Source organism: Tauraco erythrolophus, chromosome 13 (assembly GCF_009769465.1).
Source record: "Tauraco erythrolophus isolate bTauEry1 chromosome 13, bTauEry1.pri, whole genome shotgun sequence".
In the NCBI taxonomy this organism is placed as follows: Eukaryota; Metazoa; Chordata; class Aves; order Musophagiformes; family Musophagidae; genus Tauraco; species Tauraco erythrolophus.
The window spans coordinates 8,853,852-8,871,520 of NC_141477.1; the positions used below are offsets into that span (position 1 = coordinate 8,853,852).

Sequence of the window (17,669 nt, forward strand, 5' to 3'; positions counted from 1 at the left end):
GTGATGAAGGATGGGAAACTGCTCTCTTTTAAAAAATAAAAATAAAAAAAAAAAAATAAAAAGAGGAGTAGAGTTGAAAAGAAGGGAAATCTTGACTGGTGGTCACAAACGCTGACTGTGCTGAAAGCACCTGAAGCCTGGTCGTGGTCAGCACTTGGGCTCTCACGGGAGAATTGCTGGCTCCTGGTTCTCGCCTCTGTGTGCTTTTTGCCCTGTCCCTGTGCTCATCCCTTTGGCTGTGCCCTGGCCACGTGAATTCGACCCAGTGTGGCCCCTCACCGCTTTGCTGCGGGCGCTTCTCTGGGTGTTTCTTGGCCTGTTTTATCCTGGTGCATCCACAGGACAGAGGACAGGTCATCCCCACAGCGGGAAGGTGCTGCGCTCACAGCCCGTGTCCCGTGGGTCTGTGGTCACCCACTGGGACACAGAGCCCACACAGGAATGCCCCTGCGCTCAAGCCTCCCCTCTGCCCTGCCGGCGTTGCTTCGTGTCGCCCGCGGGTCACGGAACGCCTCCCTGCTGCTGGGACTGCCCGTCTCTCCGCTGGGCTTTTTTTAGCTGCAGACTTTATATTTATAGAGTGTTTTTGCTGATGGGGGGTGCCGGGACGGCACAGCGACAGCGGCGGGGAGGGTAGGAGCCCCCTCACTGCTTGGGAAGAACTAATGCAACTGGCAAATGTATCTCGTCCTTCTAATCAACCATCCCTTCTCTTCCCTGGGACTCATCCCTTCTCTTCCCTGGGGCTTGCAGCGTGCCTACCTACGTTTACCTACCCACCAGTGGACTTGGGATTTGGGATGGTACCACCTGGGAGCTGGATGAAGGTCCTGTTTGCACTCACTCCTCTCCCCAGGTTGCTCAGGGCCCTGCTTGAAAAGAAAACAAACCCTTTCGATGCCTGCCAGCAAAAAGGCCTTGATGCTGTTGTCCCCTGGTATGGTAAGGTGTTTCCAGCCAGGTGTGTCCTTCCCCCCCAAGGCTGTTTGCACAAGAGGGGATTAGGATTCGGGTCTGCAGGTGGGAAGTCTCTGTGATAGCTGGGGCTGAGGTCTCCCAAGCTTGCTCTTTCCAAAATACCTAAGAAAACATGGCCCTGTGGTGGCTGGAGGGAAGGAACCCTTCCCGGGTGGGTGCAGGTCCTGCTGCTGGCTGCAGGAAAGGAGAGGCACCATGTTCCCGTGCAGTGTGGCACAGCCGGCCCCATTCCTGCTGCAGCCACCACCACCGGCTCCTTGCCCGGGAGCTGCGCGGCCGTGTGGTGACACGTCTTTGAAAGAAGGGTAAGGGAACCAAAAAGATTGTCTTAAAAGGCTAAAGTGGCCTCTTGTGCTCTCCTGCCCGCCCCGCAGGTGGTTGGCCTCTGCAGCCCCGTCCTTCATGCAGGACGCTGCTGTCCCTCCCGGGAGGATTTTGCTCAAATGAACTTTGCGGTGTGGAAGCTGGCTTGCAAATTGTTGGAAAGATGCTGAGATTTATCTGTGCTGATGTGAGGAGGAGGAGGAGTGCCTGTGTGAACCCGCCGGCCGATAAGGCCGGTGTTCACAGCTGTGTCGATGAGAGAGGGGCAGATAGGATGTCCTGGAGAGGGGAGAAGGAGGAATTTTAATTTTGATACCTTTATCTCAAGCCTTTCTCCCCTCTCTCCCCCTCCTCCCCGCCCCTCTTCCAGGGTAGGTTAAACTACTCAGCTTCGCCTTTTCCACAAACACTGGCAGGCTGCTGGTTCCAGACCCAGGGAACACATTGGGAGTCTGTTCCAGCAGCGGGATGGGTTTTTGGACGTAGGTCGTGTTGTGCTGGCTGAGCACAGTGCGCTGCTTGTGTGAGCTGGGCGGCTTCTGCCGCAGATGCCTGGGCCGTTAAAAAGGTAACGCTTGGTGGGAGTAGCAGGCAAGGGCTTAAAAGCACGTTTTCCAGGTAAAAATCTTATTTACAAAGTCAGTTGTGGTCTTAGTTCAGAGGTGACTTGTTTAAGGGGAGATCAAGCTGAGATGTGGGAGGTGTCGGGGATGGTTCAGACCATTGCCTGTGCTGGGGGTCTGTGTTCCTGTCCCAGCCCCACTACTCCCAGGAAATGCCCCTGTGTGCGGAGGCAGCAACCCCAGTGTTGAGCTCGCCATGGTGGCATCTCCCGGTGGATGTCCTGCCTGCCGTGCCTGGGGTAAGGCAGAGCTGGGGTTGGTGTCTCCTGCATCTCCAGGGCTTGGAAGCGGTCTGCACCTCTTTTTTTTTTTTAGGGGGGCTAAACCCAGGGCTGTGCTGCTTGCCAAAGGGGGGATTTCCACCGGTAGTTTCTCTCTTCCCTCCCTGGTCCTTAGCTGTGCACAATGGCTCAATTTCAGGGGCGTTTCAAAGGTCTTGGGAAAGCTGCACCTTGAGTTTTTGGCTCTGGACTTCTCCTGTCGCGCTGCTTATTTGCCTTTCTCCATGTGATGTTTCAGGCTCAGCCATGTGCGTTTTTGGAGGTTTGTCTTATTTACATGAACAGTTCTCAGAAAGTTCAGCTGAAAAGCAGCTTTTCTTCCTGGGAACAGCCAGGAACCACTAGTGTGTGATCTTTGTGTATAAAGTTGCCTTTCTCTGCTTATAAACAGTGGCCCTAGGATGGATGTGTGGTGGACCTGTTTAGATTTAAATCTGACCCACCTCCTTGTTTTCGGTGCTGGCGTCTCCTTTGAGGAATGTGTTCTTTCCTGCCTTTTGCAGTAACATGTGGCGTGAGCTTTTTAACCTTTAAAATTGGAAAGTCATGTCAAATTGTGGTGCCCTGCTGCAGACAGCAGCCAAAGACTTTTAAAAATATTTTTTTTCCACATAATATGATACACATAGATTGCTGATTAACTTCCCAGGCAGCCTTTCTTCTGATGGCCTGGCAAGCCAGGACCTGATAGCCACAGAGAGCCCATTGCGTATCCCAATAGCCCCTGGTAGCTCTGACCGTGGGAGGGGGTGAGCTGGGAAGCACACTTGCATGCCTTGGCTCTCCAGCTGCGGTGAAGGAGTTGCTGCAGGATCGAGCTTTGCCGGCCGTCCCTTCCAGAGCCCTTCATCTAGGCTTGTTTCCCCAACCCTGGTTTGCATGAGATTGACACAGGCTAATTGTTTCTGAAACCCCTTTAATTGGTGCCTCTTTCTGGTGCAGCTGAAATTAGGAAATTGTTTCTACAGTCATGAGCAGAGGGAAGACATGGGGCAGAGCAGCATCACCCGTGACCTTCCCCTTCCCCGGAAGGCAGACTGGAGTGAGGGGTCGGCAGCATCGCTGAGGTCACCGATGAAATAAGAAAAGCCTTCACATGCTTTTGTGGGCAGGGCTGGAAAACGCAGCGTGCATCAAACTTGCTGCTTTACTGGGTGTTTGTAGTGTGCAGCTGTGTAGTGAGATGTAGTGTGGGTTCCTGCAGGTAAACTCAAGGTTGAGATGTGGCTGTGATGCTCTGGAGAAACATCTCTGGATTGATGGCAGTGATTCCTCCAGACTTCTGTTCTGGAAAGCTGCCCTGCTACAGGAGGTTCCTGGCTGAACCATTGCACCCAAAATGGGTACAGACTGTAGGTCTGACTTGCTGTGGAAAGGACTTTGCCTGTGTCCGGGCTGAGAAGGTCAGCCTGGGCTGAGCTGAACAAGGCGGGGCAACCAGGGAGCTGCAAGTGTTGGACCAGCATGAGTGCTCAGCCTTCCCTTCGGTGCCAAAATGGTCTCCACGTTGCTATGAAAATGCCTTGTGGAAAACTTTCTGCTTCTAACGGAATTCTCATTTATGTCTTCCCAGGACCCACTCTTGGACTGAATTTTATTTTTGAAGCAAATGAGACTTTTTGGTCCTTGAGAAGGGGGAGAAATAACTGCTCCACTGACCTGCAGCACACCCGCCCTCGGCGAGCTGGGAGCTGGCGAAGTTGCTGGCAGAGGAGGTGGTTTGTTCAGCAGGAGCGCAACGTAGGACTGAGTGGGGCAGGGGATAGCATAGCTCTCCCTAACTGTTTTAGTCTGTGGGCCCTCTAAAAATTGATTTCTAAGGGGACCACAGCCCCCTGCCTTGCCAGCTTCAGACCACTACCGATGTGTGTGCTTCCTCAGACTGCTCCAGTCGCCCCTGGAGCACAGACCACAAACTGAATATGAAATGTTTCATAAAAAACAAACTGTCTTGGGGGGGAAACACAACATGGATGCAAAATGCAGTTGGAAATCTGGACTTTTGTCTGTCTTTTTCCAGAGTCTCTTAACCTGCTCTGAATTCTTACGTTATCTGCAGTGTTACTGTGCTTGGCAAGCCTTGCAGGCAGAGGAAGGGCTTATTGTTGTGGGTTTTTACATAGATAAATGTGGTTGTGAAGTGCTATTGACACATGGAAATATTGGTGGGTGCTTAGAGAAGAATCAGCTGCTTTGTGATAGCTCTGTGCCAGTTCCTTGGTTTGAATATCTTTACAAAACCCAGTTGTAGCAAAGCATGTTGGGAAAAAAAAAGGCATATTTCTGTGGCTTAAAAAGAGAAAAAAAAAAAAAGCAACCCCAAAACCACACCCACACTCACCCCCCCCCCCCCGCCCCTTAGTAAAAGTTTTGCTCATTGGAAACAAAGGCATCAGCATTTGCTTGTCAGAGCTAATAAAGTTTGCTTGGATCTTAATTTTTCTGCTTGATTTCACAAAGTAATTGAAACTTCCTTTTTGCTGCAAGCTCTTTCTCTTTTTTTTTTTTTTTCTTTTAAATATTCTTAACATCTTTTGGTCAGTGAGTTGATGGAATTTTGCTCAGAAGGCAGGCGTGGTTCGAGTGCACTGAATGAGTGGTCACTCAAAGCTTATGGGACAAATTACTTGCGTCTGCAAGTCGTTCCTCCAAGTTAAAAACCACCTAGACCAAATAAACCTTGAACTAGGGGTTTTATAGGAGCTTTTGAGCATGTAAGTGAAGCTTTTGTAATTGCAGTGATCTGATAAAACCTTAAAAACCAGGATTCCCATAAAGAAAATAGTAGTTCCACTTGAGGTGATAAAACCCACATCTGGTAAGCTTTGCTTGCTACCTCCTGATGGCCTGTGAAAGAGCAAATAGACCCCTCTCCAGAGGAGAGGACGCCAAGCTGCCGATGCCATACCCTTGCTGTGGGGAGGCATTGCAAAAAAAAAGCTCATTTGAGAGCAAACCCAGTGGCTTTTGAAGAAGGAGCATCCCTCCAGCTCGTTCTCCAGCTCACATTCGCAATGGCATGACTCTGGTGTCCTGCTGCCCCCCTCCCGGCCGGCACAACAGGGAGGTTTCGAGGTTGGGATAAGGAGGAGCCCGGGTAATTGAAAGCAAACAAACAGCGAAGACAGAAAAAGAAACATAAAACAGCAAACCCAAAGCCACAAATAAAACCAGACTTTCAGATTGATTAGTTCAAATTTGTTTATTTGAAGTCCCAAAAGTTTGCATCGTCGCTCTTTTGGGGTGTCTCTCAAATTTGGCAATATGTTCACCATGTGTTTTCAGATCAGCTTTTCACAAGAAAGACCCTGGTTTTTGGTGTATTGATGTTGCCTTAAACTTTAAATTGAAAGGAGGGTGGCAGGCTCCGAAGACTAATTTGTAGTTTTGACATGCAGGTGCTGCTCTTGAGAGAATTAATGCTCTGTAAAACTTTTTGTTTTGTGGAGAATTTTCCTGGGCTGTGTTAAAGAGTGCTGAGTGTTTCATGAAATTGTAAAGATGTTTACTGTTCACCTTTTTTCTGCGTCCCTGATAGGAACAGGTTTAGGAGTAATGATAAACTCACTGGCTCTGGGAATTGGTGGAGACCTGGTAAAATCTGGTTTTACTTTTGATTTTCAGGGTGTTTTGGACTGGAAGGTGCTTCCTATCAGTAAAGCAGCTGTATTTTTTACAGATTTGGCTTAAGCACCCCCAAGCCCCATGGGGACAGAGGAATTACAGCTCCAGCCTATTAACTGTTGGCCATTAATTAGTCAGGTCTAAATGCCTTGATCATGCCTGGGGTTTCTAACCTGAATCCTTTGCATAATTTTAGTATGGCAAGAATACCTCCCAAGGACAAGCAATAACTTCTCAGTGCTTTTGCCGTGCCTCTCCAGGAAGGAGTAAGTACATTTTGGGTCGTGCTGATACAATCTCCTGCCTTGGTGCTATCAAAGCGGGTGGAAGCTCCCTGCTGCTCCGGCAGCCCGGCTCTGATGTTCTCTCACATCCAGGCACGTTGTTTATCTTTAACCAAAGGCTTGGATAAACTTCCAAAATAAATGAATGTAGTAGTCCAACTCAGTCTGCTTTGGCGGAGGTTTTCTGGAGTGACTCAAACGTTATAAATATGAAAGTAGCCAGACTTCAAATGCCTCTTTTGGACAAAGTTTTCATAGTTGTCTTCTAAAGCAGCAAACGACAACATTTCCTTGAGGAAAATCTTTAATATTTTTTCCTGTTTCTCCCCCTCTACCTTTCTCTTTTCATCTGCACCCTTAGTTCACATCTGCCATCCTGATTAAGAACTAATCAGTAAAGATAGATGAGTCCGGGAGCATTGCAGCCCTTGGGACCCGTGCAGCTCTGGTGGGTCAGGAGGCAGGAGGCACCGCGGGTCACCGTCACTGGCGGAGGCTGGCTGAGCTGCGCTCGAGTGCACGGAGGAATGCGGTAACAGGATTTAAAGGAAACGTACAGAACTAACAAGGATTAAGGCTAATTGTCTGCCCCATTCCTGCAAGGAGTGCAGGATGTGGCCATGCCGGGAATGACCCTGTTCTGCAAGGGGAAGGTCTGACCTGTTCGTGGAGGACTTGGGTAGGTTTGGTTGGTTTAGTTGCTGTATGGAGAAATGGAAAGTAGTGAATTGGAAAGGAAAAGGGAAAAAAAAGAAAAAGGAAAAAAAATGTTGGGTTCTTCCTTAAAGACTTCAAGGCTGTTGGAGGAAGTATTTCTGTAGTTGGTGGGAAGCTTCCTACAAGTGAATGATTCTCGCCATTCCTGGGCTCTGTTTTTGCTGACGTTGCATGACCGTCGCTTTGTGCAGGGAGCTGATGTCCCCCGACTGCCGAACGCTCATCCTGGGGCTGAGCTTGGGCTGGCAGGAGGCCTCTTACTGAAGGACTTTGTGTGCCAGTGAGTTTGTTTTGAGAAACGGCCTGATGCTGTCAGAGGTGTTTGACAGACCTTGTCTCCCCTTGCAGGTCAGGCTGGTTACTTGGGTCCTGCAGAAAGGCCACGAGTATTCCTTGGCTTGAATAATGGAGTATTTTGGGAGTGAAGGCCCTTGAGTTGGTCCTCAGTGAGTCAAAGTGGTGTGAAACACCATATACATCAAGTGAGACCTGAGAGAGCTGAGTGGCCGGACCAAAAAAGTTAATCATGTTGCATTTCTGTGCTCTGGAGAAGATTTGTCCCTGCCTGGAACAAAGTGAAGTTTGCGTGTTGCCAAGCCAGAGGATGGAGAGCCGATGCCCTTCGGTGCCATGGGTACCCCCAGGACCCTGTGGACTGGCAGCACCCTGGCAAGGGCAGATGGGGCATGGGCATGGCTCCAGACAGACGTGTTGTACTGCCGAGATAAGACTAATCTCTTCCAGACCAGGCCTGGAAAGAACATTGCACGCAGTTGCTCACATCTAAACGCTGGCATCAGACACTTCTCTGCCTAGCAAAGCCCTTGGTATGTGGCTCGGTGGTGGCCGCGGGGTCTGCTAGGCAGTGTCATGCAATGAGACTCGCCCGTGGCTCTCGGCAGATGCGGATGGGCAAACCTGTCTCACCGAACTCAAGCTTCCTTGGCCCTTGGATTTTAGCCATTTCTGCTAGAAATGGTCCAAAGCTCACAATTTTCTATCTTGTGAGGTGCCTTTGGGGACGATGGGGATGTGCAGAGGCAGGGGAGGGTGCCCCATTTCCTGGCACGACCTCGACTGTTAGATTATAGCTGGACTTTGCTGCAGCTGAACCCTTAAAGCTTTCTGTCTTTTTCTGTTTATAATTTCAGTTACCAGAAGTCATAACTTCTGCCAAAAAACCGCAAAACCTCAAGCAAGCGATACTCCTGCAAATGAGAAGATGGAGTGTTCCTCTTCGGTGCAGAGCTTAGGCTCAGTTTTGCTCCCGCCCCGAGCAGGGTCCGTGGGGATCAGTGGCACGGGGTGCTGTGATGTGAGTGGCCGGTGGCACGTGGGGTGACAGGAGGAAGGAGATAAAGTAGTCGATGCTCTGGTCCAAAAGTTCAGGCTGCCTTTGCAGGCAGGAAGTAAGCTGTGCCCTTGGCAGCTGTGTGGAGCAAGGGATTTGCGTGGGTTTTGCTGTCAAAGCAAGGGGAGCAACAGTAGACCTCTGACTATGTCCACTTAGGACTTTTAGGTGGCCGTGGCTGGTCCTGGCTCTCCACTGAGCCCCTGCATGCCGCTCGCTGTCTCTCTACCCAAAACCACCCAAGGCAGGGTGAGGGAGTGCATCTTTATGGGTGAAAAACATCACCCTGCTATTCCAGATATTTGTGTGTTTGTACACTGCCCTTCAAGGTAGTTGTTTGCAGCTTGATGTTGGTTGTTGTTTTTTTTTTTCCTCCTTTTCCTTCCCTTCTGTGTAACTCGATCTCAGAATTGCAGCAGGTTGTGCAGTGCCTATTTTTGATCCTGTAATAGAAAATTAATGTCTCTGGAAGTTAATTAACATCTCTCTTGCGTTCCAATTTATAGATTAGATTATTGTTTGTGTAAAGCCTGGGATATTTTTCTAATTTTATTTTAAGTCGAAAACAGGAAATTGTGGCTGAATTTCACGAGCTTGTTTCTTATTTAAGGAATTAAAAACATATTTAGTTTTTTGGGCTTTTTAAAATTTTTGCTGGAGTTATAGCTGCCAGTTCACATGTCCTTAGTACTTTTATTCCAGTTGGTGAGCTTTTAACACATGAAAATGGTAGCACCGCTCTGTGTGATGGTGTAGGAAAATGTCATTCTGTCAAGCCCCTGCCTAGCTGGAGACGTCAGAAAGGTGCCTTGGGACAGTGGTCCTTGTCTTAAAACATGCTGGTGCCACCATTTGGGATCGCCGTTGCTTTCCATGGTTGTGCAGCTCTCAATTGGGGAGGTCTTCATCAGACAGAGTACCTCCACAAAACCATGAACACCTTCTTTTGAGTTTTTTTTTTCGGTTGTTAATTTGATTTTTTTTTTTCCAAATAAAGCATCATCCCCAGAATCACTAGGGCTGTATGAACTCAAAACGTTGCTGAAGCTTTGAGGGTCATCTGCTGCCAAATCTGGGCTTGCCAGCAGATGACCAGTCTGCTGGCACACATAGGTGAGCCTGGGTGCATCTCACAATAAACTACTGTGCTACTCTGAAATGTGTTTTTGTGCATTGACGTTGGAATTGGCGCTGTTTGAAAAGGGGGGGGGGGGAGGGGAAATTAAAAATAGTGGAAAAGTTGTTGCCCGTGATGTACTCCTGCTTCTCCTTTCCATGCCCATGTGTGGTACCTTGCTGTGCCAGCGAGCATCCCAGGATGTGCCCAATGATGGGTCTGGGGAGCGCAAAGGGAGAGGTGCCGAAAGCAGAGGGAGAAAATGTTGTTAAGAAGGAAAAATATTCTGGTTAGAATGACAGTGTTTGTGGCAGAATCTGTTTTGGTTTAAAAGCTGCTTTTCTGGCAAGTAGCCCAAAGCTTTATGAAAAAATAACAACCAACAAACAGGCAGGTTTTTTGACTTTATTTTGCCTTCTTAATGGAGAATTTGAGGAAAAAAATGAGAAGACTTACAAAGAAAGTAACTGTCTCCCAGTCAGATCTCTTCTGCTTACTGTTCCTTGTGCCTGAGGCTTCAGTAATCTGTGTATTTGCTGTTCCCAATGGATTCTCTCTCTCCCCCCCCACGCCCCCCCGCTTAATTGCATGAAGTTATACTTGGTAGGTGTTTCTTTGGGTTACCGCTGTAAATCTGCTGCGCAATTTCTGTTGAATTCTGAAGTCTGATCACTGGCTGTATGCAGATTTCGATATTTTTTTTCATCATGACTTTTATTTTTACCTTACGTATACCCAGAATTACTGACTGCAAGTGTTGGGCTTTCTAGCTGTTCTTGGTGGCTGATGGAGGGACAGGGACACTACCTGTCTCGGCTATCCTGGAGATGGATCTCTTGTGCACCTTGTGTATCTGTCTTCCTCACAGAGAGGTGAAAAAAACCAAAGATAACTTTCAGCATAACTTGTCCGTTGTGTAACACTTCTCACTTAGGGCACATAGACAGAGACATGTTATGAAAACTATTTCATGCCTAAGAATTTGCTGATAATAAAGAGAATTTGCATATCCTAGGTTCTCACTCAGATGTCAAGAAGGGTTTTTGATTTTGTTTTTTAATTAAGAAACAGCTCTTGGTTTCATTGAAGGTTTCTGTCTTAGCTAGAGCCAGGGAGAATCCTCTAGTTCACCAGAGCTATTTTACTCTCCAGGTTTGCTTAAATAATAAGTTTAATTATATAGTATTCTTTTTTTTTTCTTTGCCTTACTTGTATATTCAGGTCTTTGTGCAGTTTCTCTCTCTTTGATGTTTGCAGAAATGCATTATCTTCATCTGTCTGGTTTGTGTTTGGTGTGCCACTAATTGACTCAATATCCTGTTTGTTGGAATGAAAGTGCGCTCTATCATGGCATATTTTTCCAGGGTGTAAAACCTCGCAATATTCGGGCCACCCTGTCAGGAAGGAAATCGTTGGTTGTTCTGTGGAAATGAAGCAGCGATGGTATTTTTCCTCAGGTGAGCAGGGTTTTAACTTTAAATGAACTCTTAAAACACCACTGAAGGTGAGAGCCTCCATCCTCCTCGTTTGGACATCACCTGCAAAGGGCGCAGTCGCGGGCTGCAGTGTTCTGTAGAGAGTTTTGAGCTTTGGTCCTTAGAGACCTCCCCCTGAACCTCTCCATTGCCTCAACCACAACAGGAGAGAAGGGCAGGAGAGGACCTCAGTTGACCAGTGATGCTTCTCCAGGGTGTCACAAAGAGCGGACGCGGGTCTTTGTCTCTTGTTTGGGGCTGAAGAAACTGCATTAGGAGCATGGGAAGGACTCTCCTGGTCTGCTCCAGCCCTGGAGGGATCTTGCAAATTGCTTTGGTCATCCTCAATGGCAGCATTTGCCTGGGCTTGGTCCTTCAGGGACCCAGCTCTGTTATCGGCTTAAAGACGGGCTTTGCAGTGGTAATTTTGGACTTGGATGGGTGGAAGGCAAGGGCCCTCTTTGTGTCCTAAGTTGCTCTTTCCAGTAGAAAATTAAGGTTCCTAATGTGCGTTTGGCTTAATGTACACACATGGATATAAATCTCTCTTGTTCTCTTCAGTCTCTGGCCCTCTTGGCAGTAAATTTGGGAACCTGGAGCTGTCAACAAAGCAAAATGGAAAAATAGAAGCCAGACGGACCTCAGTTGTGTATGATATTTAAGTAACTGTAGGTACGCACTATGGAAATAATTAGGATTATTTGTTGTGTTGAAGGGAGGTATGTCACTGAGGTATTGTGTGCACTGGCGTTCCCCGTGCCTGCAAGATGGATTAGCAGCTGAGTTAACAGATGCAGTAAAGCTTGACTGAAATAGTTCACTGTTGTTAAGCATAGGTGAAAGGGCATTGGTTTGGGTATCAAAGAGTGTATTTTGACTTCTTGACAGGCTTGCAAAAAAAAAAAAAATCATTTCAATATTATAAGCTTTCTCTGTGAGTCTGGGGAATTTTTTCTGTGCCATTAGAGTAATCAGCAAAAAACTGAAACGCACATGATTAATAACCTCAGCGAAAGCATGGGGGAAACAAGTGACTTTAACATTAATAAGGCAAATAAACCATTCATATAAAACGGTTGCTAATTGAGTGGGATGTTAAATATGCTGCACGCTGGCACACGCTGCTGAATTGCGGTACTTCCATAACCCTACTAGGCAGCTTTGGGAATCAATGGTGTGTGAGGATGTCTTCTGGCTTAAAAAGTCCTGGGTGGCTGGAAGAAAGGGGTGCAGATGGGGATGAGCATCCATGGTCAAATCTAGGACTTCTGTGGCTGTGGAAGGGCTGGCCGTGTGCCTGGCTGGAGGATGATGCTGACTGCTGACCTCCATGGTGAGGAACTGGCTTTGGGTACGTGGCGAGCTCTCTCTCTTTTCATGCTTTTTGGGATGAGATCCCAGTAAGAATTGCAAATATTTTGAGGAAGGAGGAGGGAAGCTGACTCTGGTTGTGTGACGGTGGGCTTTAGGATGGGAAATGATTTGTACTGGAAATGGGGTTATGTTATTTTGTGTCTGGTGATAGATACAGGGAGGGCACTGCCCAAAGCACTTCTGGAAGTGTACAGCCGAAATAGTGATTCGGGCTGAAAATAGCACTGTGTGCTCGGGAGCATCCAGGGAGGTACAGCTCTGAATGTGCCAGCCTGGTATGACCTGCTCCGATCAGAGGGTACTTGCAGCACTGCATCGTTTGCAGGATGTGAGCTTAGAAACTTCTAACTCTGCTGCCCTTTGTGGATGCATCACCTCTGCTAGCAGGACCTGAGTGCTGTTTTACATCTCTTCCTTCCTGGCACACGACCGTCTCTGTGGGAGTATTCTCCCCAGTACAATAAACACAAGTCCCACAGCAGCACTGCTTCCTCACACTGCAAGCGAGGAAGACTGACCACCTGCTGAAAAAGAAGTACTGTGATAAGAGCCATCAACTAAAAATTCAAGTTTGCTGCCTATGCCAAGCAAAAAGCAGCACCTTCAAGCAGCGGATGTGTGTGTGACAGCTGGGAAGAGGCAGTATGGTCACTTTTTCCCCCTCTCCTTTGGTGTTTGCAGCTTAGTGTCATTTCACTTGGAAATATTTATATGCCAAGACACTATCTGTGTTTCTGTAGTGTTCTTTGTTAACAGATAGTCAAAGTGGCATAAGCAGGGATTAGGGTGACCCAGCCTTGCTGTAGGGTGCAGGGACAGTTGTGGCTGTGGGATGTGCAGTTGTGCCAATAGCCCGTACGGGTTATGGCAGCACAGTTGCAGATGGGCAAGAGCTTGTGGGCTGTTCTTGGGGGTGCTGAGCATCCCACAGCTCATCTTGTAGCCAGCAAAACAGCAGTTTCAGTATTTTGGGTAAAATTGAAGCTGATCGGATTGGGTGGATGATTTGGTAGCCTTGTCTGTCTCTGACTCCACTGGAGTTGATCACAAGCTCACGCTTTTCTTTCTTCTTCTCGTCCCTTGTTAACGTGGGGCCGGAGCAGCAGAGCTGTGCTCAGGGGTGATGCTAGTGTTTCTTGTCATCTTTGTTGGGGGTTTTGTAAAGCCTCAGTAGCATGTCAATTATATATGATGGGTGGAAGCCTAATATTCTGTGATAATTAGAAGGCAAGTCTAGTGTGAAATCGGATTAGAGCCCAGCATTACAGTCCGGGATTCCTTTGGTAGTTGGTTCAGAGGAAGTCATAAAACTCTTTTAAAGATGACACAAGCCGATGTGTGCTAGAGGGAAGAGGCAGAGCACAAGGCTGAAGTGGTGGCCCTGCTCGCCGGTCCCCAGGCAGTGTTTGCCTCCTGCTCCTCCACCAGCCCAGCTCACCCAGCCTGTTGTCTCACGTGGGAGCAAAGTTCAACAGTAACATCTCAGACCATAAACTGCTCTGGCTTGTTTACCAAGCTGCAGTGAAGGGCTAGACTGTGTATGGGAGTGTTTTAAAGACATAACCACCCCCCCCACCCCCTCCCACCTCCCAGCAAACCTCTCCTGAAAGTTTGGTTAGTTTTGCAGCTAGGTATATTTAAAAGTGTGAACTTGGTCAAGGCGAGGAGAAGCAGGCTGGGAAGGACTGTTAGACATCCAGAAACAACGTTTTGAAAAGGTCCTGGAAAATTATTTGATGAAGGCAACTGCTTTTCAAGATCAGAGCCCCTGAGTTTGCGCTGCACGCTTACTCATTCGATGAAAACTTGTTTTCTGACACATTGCAAAATAGTTACTTGATTTGGAAGAAACTCCGTGTGCCTGGATTCTGCTAAATGTGGTGTTTCTGTAATGGCTTAAATCATAAGTTTGCAAGATTACCTTTCTGAGCACGTCTCCTTGGATGTACAGATGGTAACATCGTGTCCCTTTGCATTTCTATCTTTAAACCACCACCTCCGTTCCTCAGAGGTGTGCTGTTAAGTAGCCAAGGAGCAAGCTGCTTTTGTAACTTTGGTCCATCGTGTTCTCTCTGTCTTCATATGCAATATAGAATAGAGGAAGTGTCTTCCTGCTACAGGCCATGGGAAAGATTTGCTGCAAATCCCTGACAAGTTGCAGCAGTGGTGTGTGTATGCAGTAGATATTTGGAGTCATTCTCTGCTACTTAAGCTCTTTTTGCCATGCAGCTCCCGATGTGATGATTGCACGCCCTGCCAAACAATTCAATAAAAAGCCTAACTTGAAAGGAAGCTGTGGCAGAGTGATATTTTTGCTGTGCTCACATGGTGATAAATTACAAAAGCTGCCGAGTCTTTACCACTCACCAGTAGATGAAGAGTTGCCTTGTATGGGCATAGTTTGATGAGTTTTAACTTGGGAAATAATTGTTACCGAATGTGGCCTTGACACTGAGCGCACACCATGAGTGTTCTTTACATAATACACATAAACATTAGATCTCTGTTTAAGTGGGCCTGAACACTCATATTTTTCACTCCTTTTCCTTAGAGGAGTTCACTGCCGGTTGGAAGAACGAAGAGTGTTGTCTTTGGTCTTAGCTCTAGGTTGATGTTTTCCGTGTACCTAACTGGTCCATGCTCATGTGGACCGCTGGCAGCGGCTGCTTTCCAGGCTTTGTTTTCATCCCTCTGCATGCTGTGGTCATAACACTATTCTGTTTTGAAGCCATTGCCTGATGATGCTGTGATTCAGGGTCCGTCTGTGGAGCTATAAGCAGTTCCCAGCACCACAGCTGCTCACCAAAAGGGCATGCGATGGATCCGTCACCCAGGCAGGTGATGGGACACTGGGATGTTGTGTTGCTGTCCCTGCGAACACAGAACATGAGTCCTGTGGATGGATGCTGAATGGATCTGCTCTGCTAGTTTTTTTAAAAACAAAGACTACACATGAGATTTCTTGCAAACCGTGTCACTGCCTGGTGCTTTGCTCAAGTGAGGTTATATTCTCTGGGATGCAGAGGTGCTAAGGACAACCCTCCCCATGAGAACACAGAGGCCCCAGTGTCTTCCAGTGACTTTCCTTTGGTATCTCCCACTATGACATAAGAACACTGCAAGAAAAGCAGCCCACAGCCCTAAACTTTCTGGTTTTTAACACTGGTAACACAGTGCATCCTCCTGTGATTAGCACTGAGTAGCCAGAGCTCCAGACAGAGCTAATTCTTGATCACAAGCCAAGACCACATAGTGCTGACATGACTGAGAAATATCTTCCATAATTAGATTGCTTGGTCATTCATTTTTGAATGTCTGAGTTGCATTTTGGAGCATAATTTCTTAATGATCAACCCAATAGGATCTGTGCAAGCTTAATTCACTGTCAGTAGTGTTCTCCTTGCTTGGCTTTGCACGTGTGTCCTGGGGAGGCACCATGCAAATCTGTGACGAGGGCAATGACAGAAAAATGATTTTGCTTTGTAACGTTAGATTGGGCTGGTAACTTTAGTTTAATAGTATAAATATGATATAAAACTGTTACTTGTATTTGTGAAATATATTGGGTGTTTATTTTTTCTATCATAAATAAATTGGAGTAGTTGTTTTAGGGATCCCAGGGCATCTGTGGTCAACTTCAGAAGTGTCTGCAAAATGTAACTAGGAAAAGAAATCCCACTATCAGTAGCTTTGAATTTGCCGAGGAGGGGAGAGACTTCCCCTCCAACACACAAGAATGAGCAGTATGTAAGTTGTAAACACCAAAGGCAGGCATGCATCATGGAAATGATAATTAAATCATGGCATGCATTTCAGGTAAAATATTTCCAACGTACACTTCCATGAGAAATTCAGGAAAAAGAAACACAAGAAAATGTTGCAGGAGTTTTGAAATGAAGTTATTGTCACACGTGTAAGCTAGCTGTCTCTCTAGCTGTGATTATCGCCTCACTGTGTGTCAAAAAGTCCTAGTCTTGTATTGAAACTGGAGCAAAGTGAGTCAGAGTGAAATAAAGTGATGGTGCTTGGGCATGTTCTTTTTTTTTTTTTTTTTTAATGCTTGCTAGTAAGGCGGGCTCATAGAGGAGTGCCCAGACACTCTCCAGGATGGATTTGGTGGGCAGGATCAGAAAATCCTGGATGCATCTTTTCTTCTCTTTTAAATGACTTATCAAGCCAAATGGAACTGCATCCCTCGGTGCTGCACCCCTTAATGCCATGTATTTGCCACTGGAGGTGTTCCTCTGAGATGGAAAGAAACAGAGTCCATGAAAGTAAAATATATCAGTAAGGAGATGGCAAGACTTCTTTTTTTTCCTGTTTTTTTTGAAGGTTCTGCCTAAGCAGTGCTGCTTCCCGTAGCAGACTTCAAGCTCTCTGTAATTCAAGAGCAGCGGACGGTCTTGTGCAATAAATCAGCTGCAGCAGAATTATGTGTCGGTCAAGGTCTCTCGGTAGTGCCAGGGAAAACAAACAAACCCTGTAGTGCAAAAGGAAAATAGATTTAGGAGGAGAGGTTCTTAGGAATTATATATATAGATACAGATATAAAAATATTTATGTCTTATTTAAAATGGCCCTTAAGGGCCTGAAAGGAGAGATGCTAACATTGCTGGGCTAGAAGGTCATGCAAAAGGATGCAAAGGTTTAATAGCTGGGCAAACGATGTTGTGAAGAGATCTTGCAAAAGGCAAGCAGAGAAACAACTGCTTGTGTTAGTCAGAGGCAGGCTTTGTTTTGCACTGTGCAAAAACTGCTTTTGTTTCTGTATACCCACTTCTGTTGCTCTAGCAGGTGGGATGGCTCTTCAGCAAGTTTGCAGCCTGTTGTGAAGAGGTTATTTTCTGTGTAGGGGGCTGACTAGTCCTTTGCAGCTCTTGCTGTGAGAGCCTCGGTGGTGGTTGGAGGTTGTTGGTGGCTTCCAGGGTGTGAGCAGGTAGGGAAGAGCCTTCGCTTCTCCATCTGCTTCCTCGGGATGAAGGGTAGGGTTTAGCAATGGGGTGTAAAACAGGAGGGAAGGCAGCAGCTTATATGTAGGCTGTGTCTTAAAATACCATCTGACTTGGAAGGATGAGTTTCTCATCCTGATTGCTTGTTTTGATCAGATCTTCAGCGTTGACAAAGATATGCACAATTTACCCAAGTTCGAACCACTTCAGCATCAGCCCACCTGCCTGTGATGGTGCTGCATTGTGGGACCTGTCAGAGGAGCTGAGGATTGCTATGCGGAGAGTTTATCTTGGCCTGCAAAACTTGAGAGCAACAGTTTACTGGTGGTGCTAGAAGAGGACAGCCTCATCCTGCACTGCAGTGAGGCTCTCTAAAAGCAAATTATATGGGGCCAGATCATCTGTGAAATTTCGAAATGGAACTATGGAAGATACTGAAGCAATTTGATTCCTCTGACCAAGCCAGCTCGAGCCAGATGACTCTTAGGAGTTATCTTTCAGGATGAAGGAAGAAAAATCTGTTAGAATTCTCCAAAAACAAACATCCGATTTTGCCCAGGATGATGACAGAA

The 17,669-nt window shown here is 47.0% G+C and overlaps 1 protein-coding gene across 1 annotated transcript in view; it reads left to right on the forward strand.

Annotated features, from left to right (window-relative positions):
• The window catches only part of GPC4 (glypican 4), a 67,721-nt gene that overhangs the window by 12,870 nt on the left and 37,182 nt on the right, over positions 1 to 17,669 (forward strand). The gene's annotated exons all lie outside the window — the stretch shown is intronic.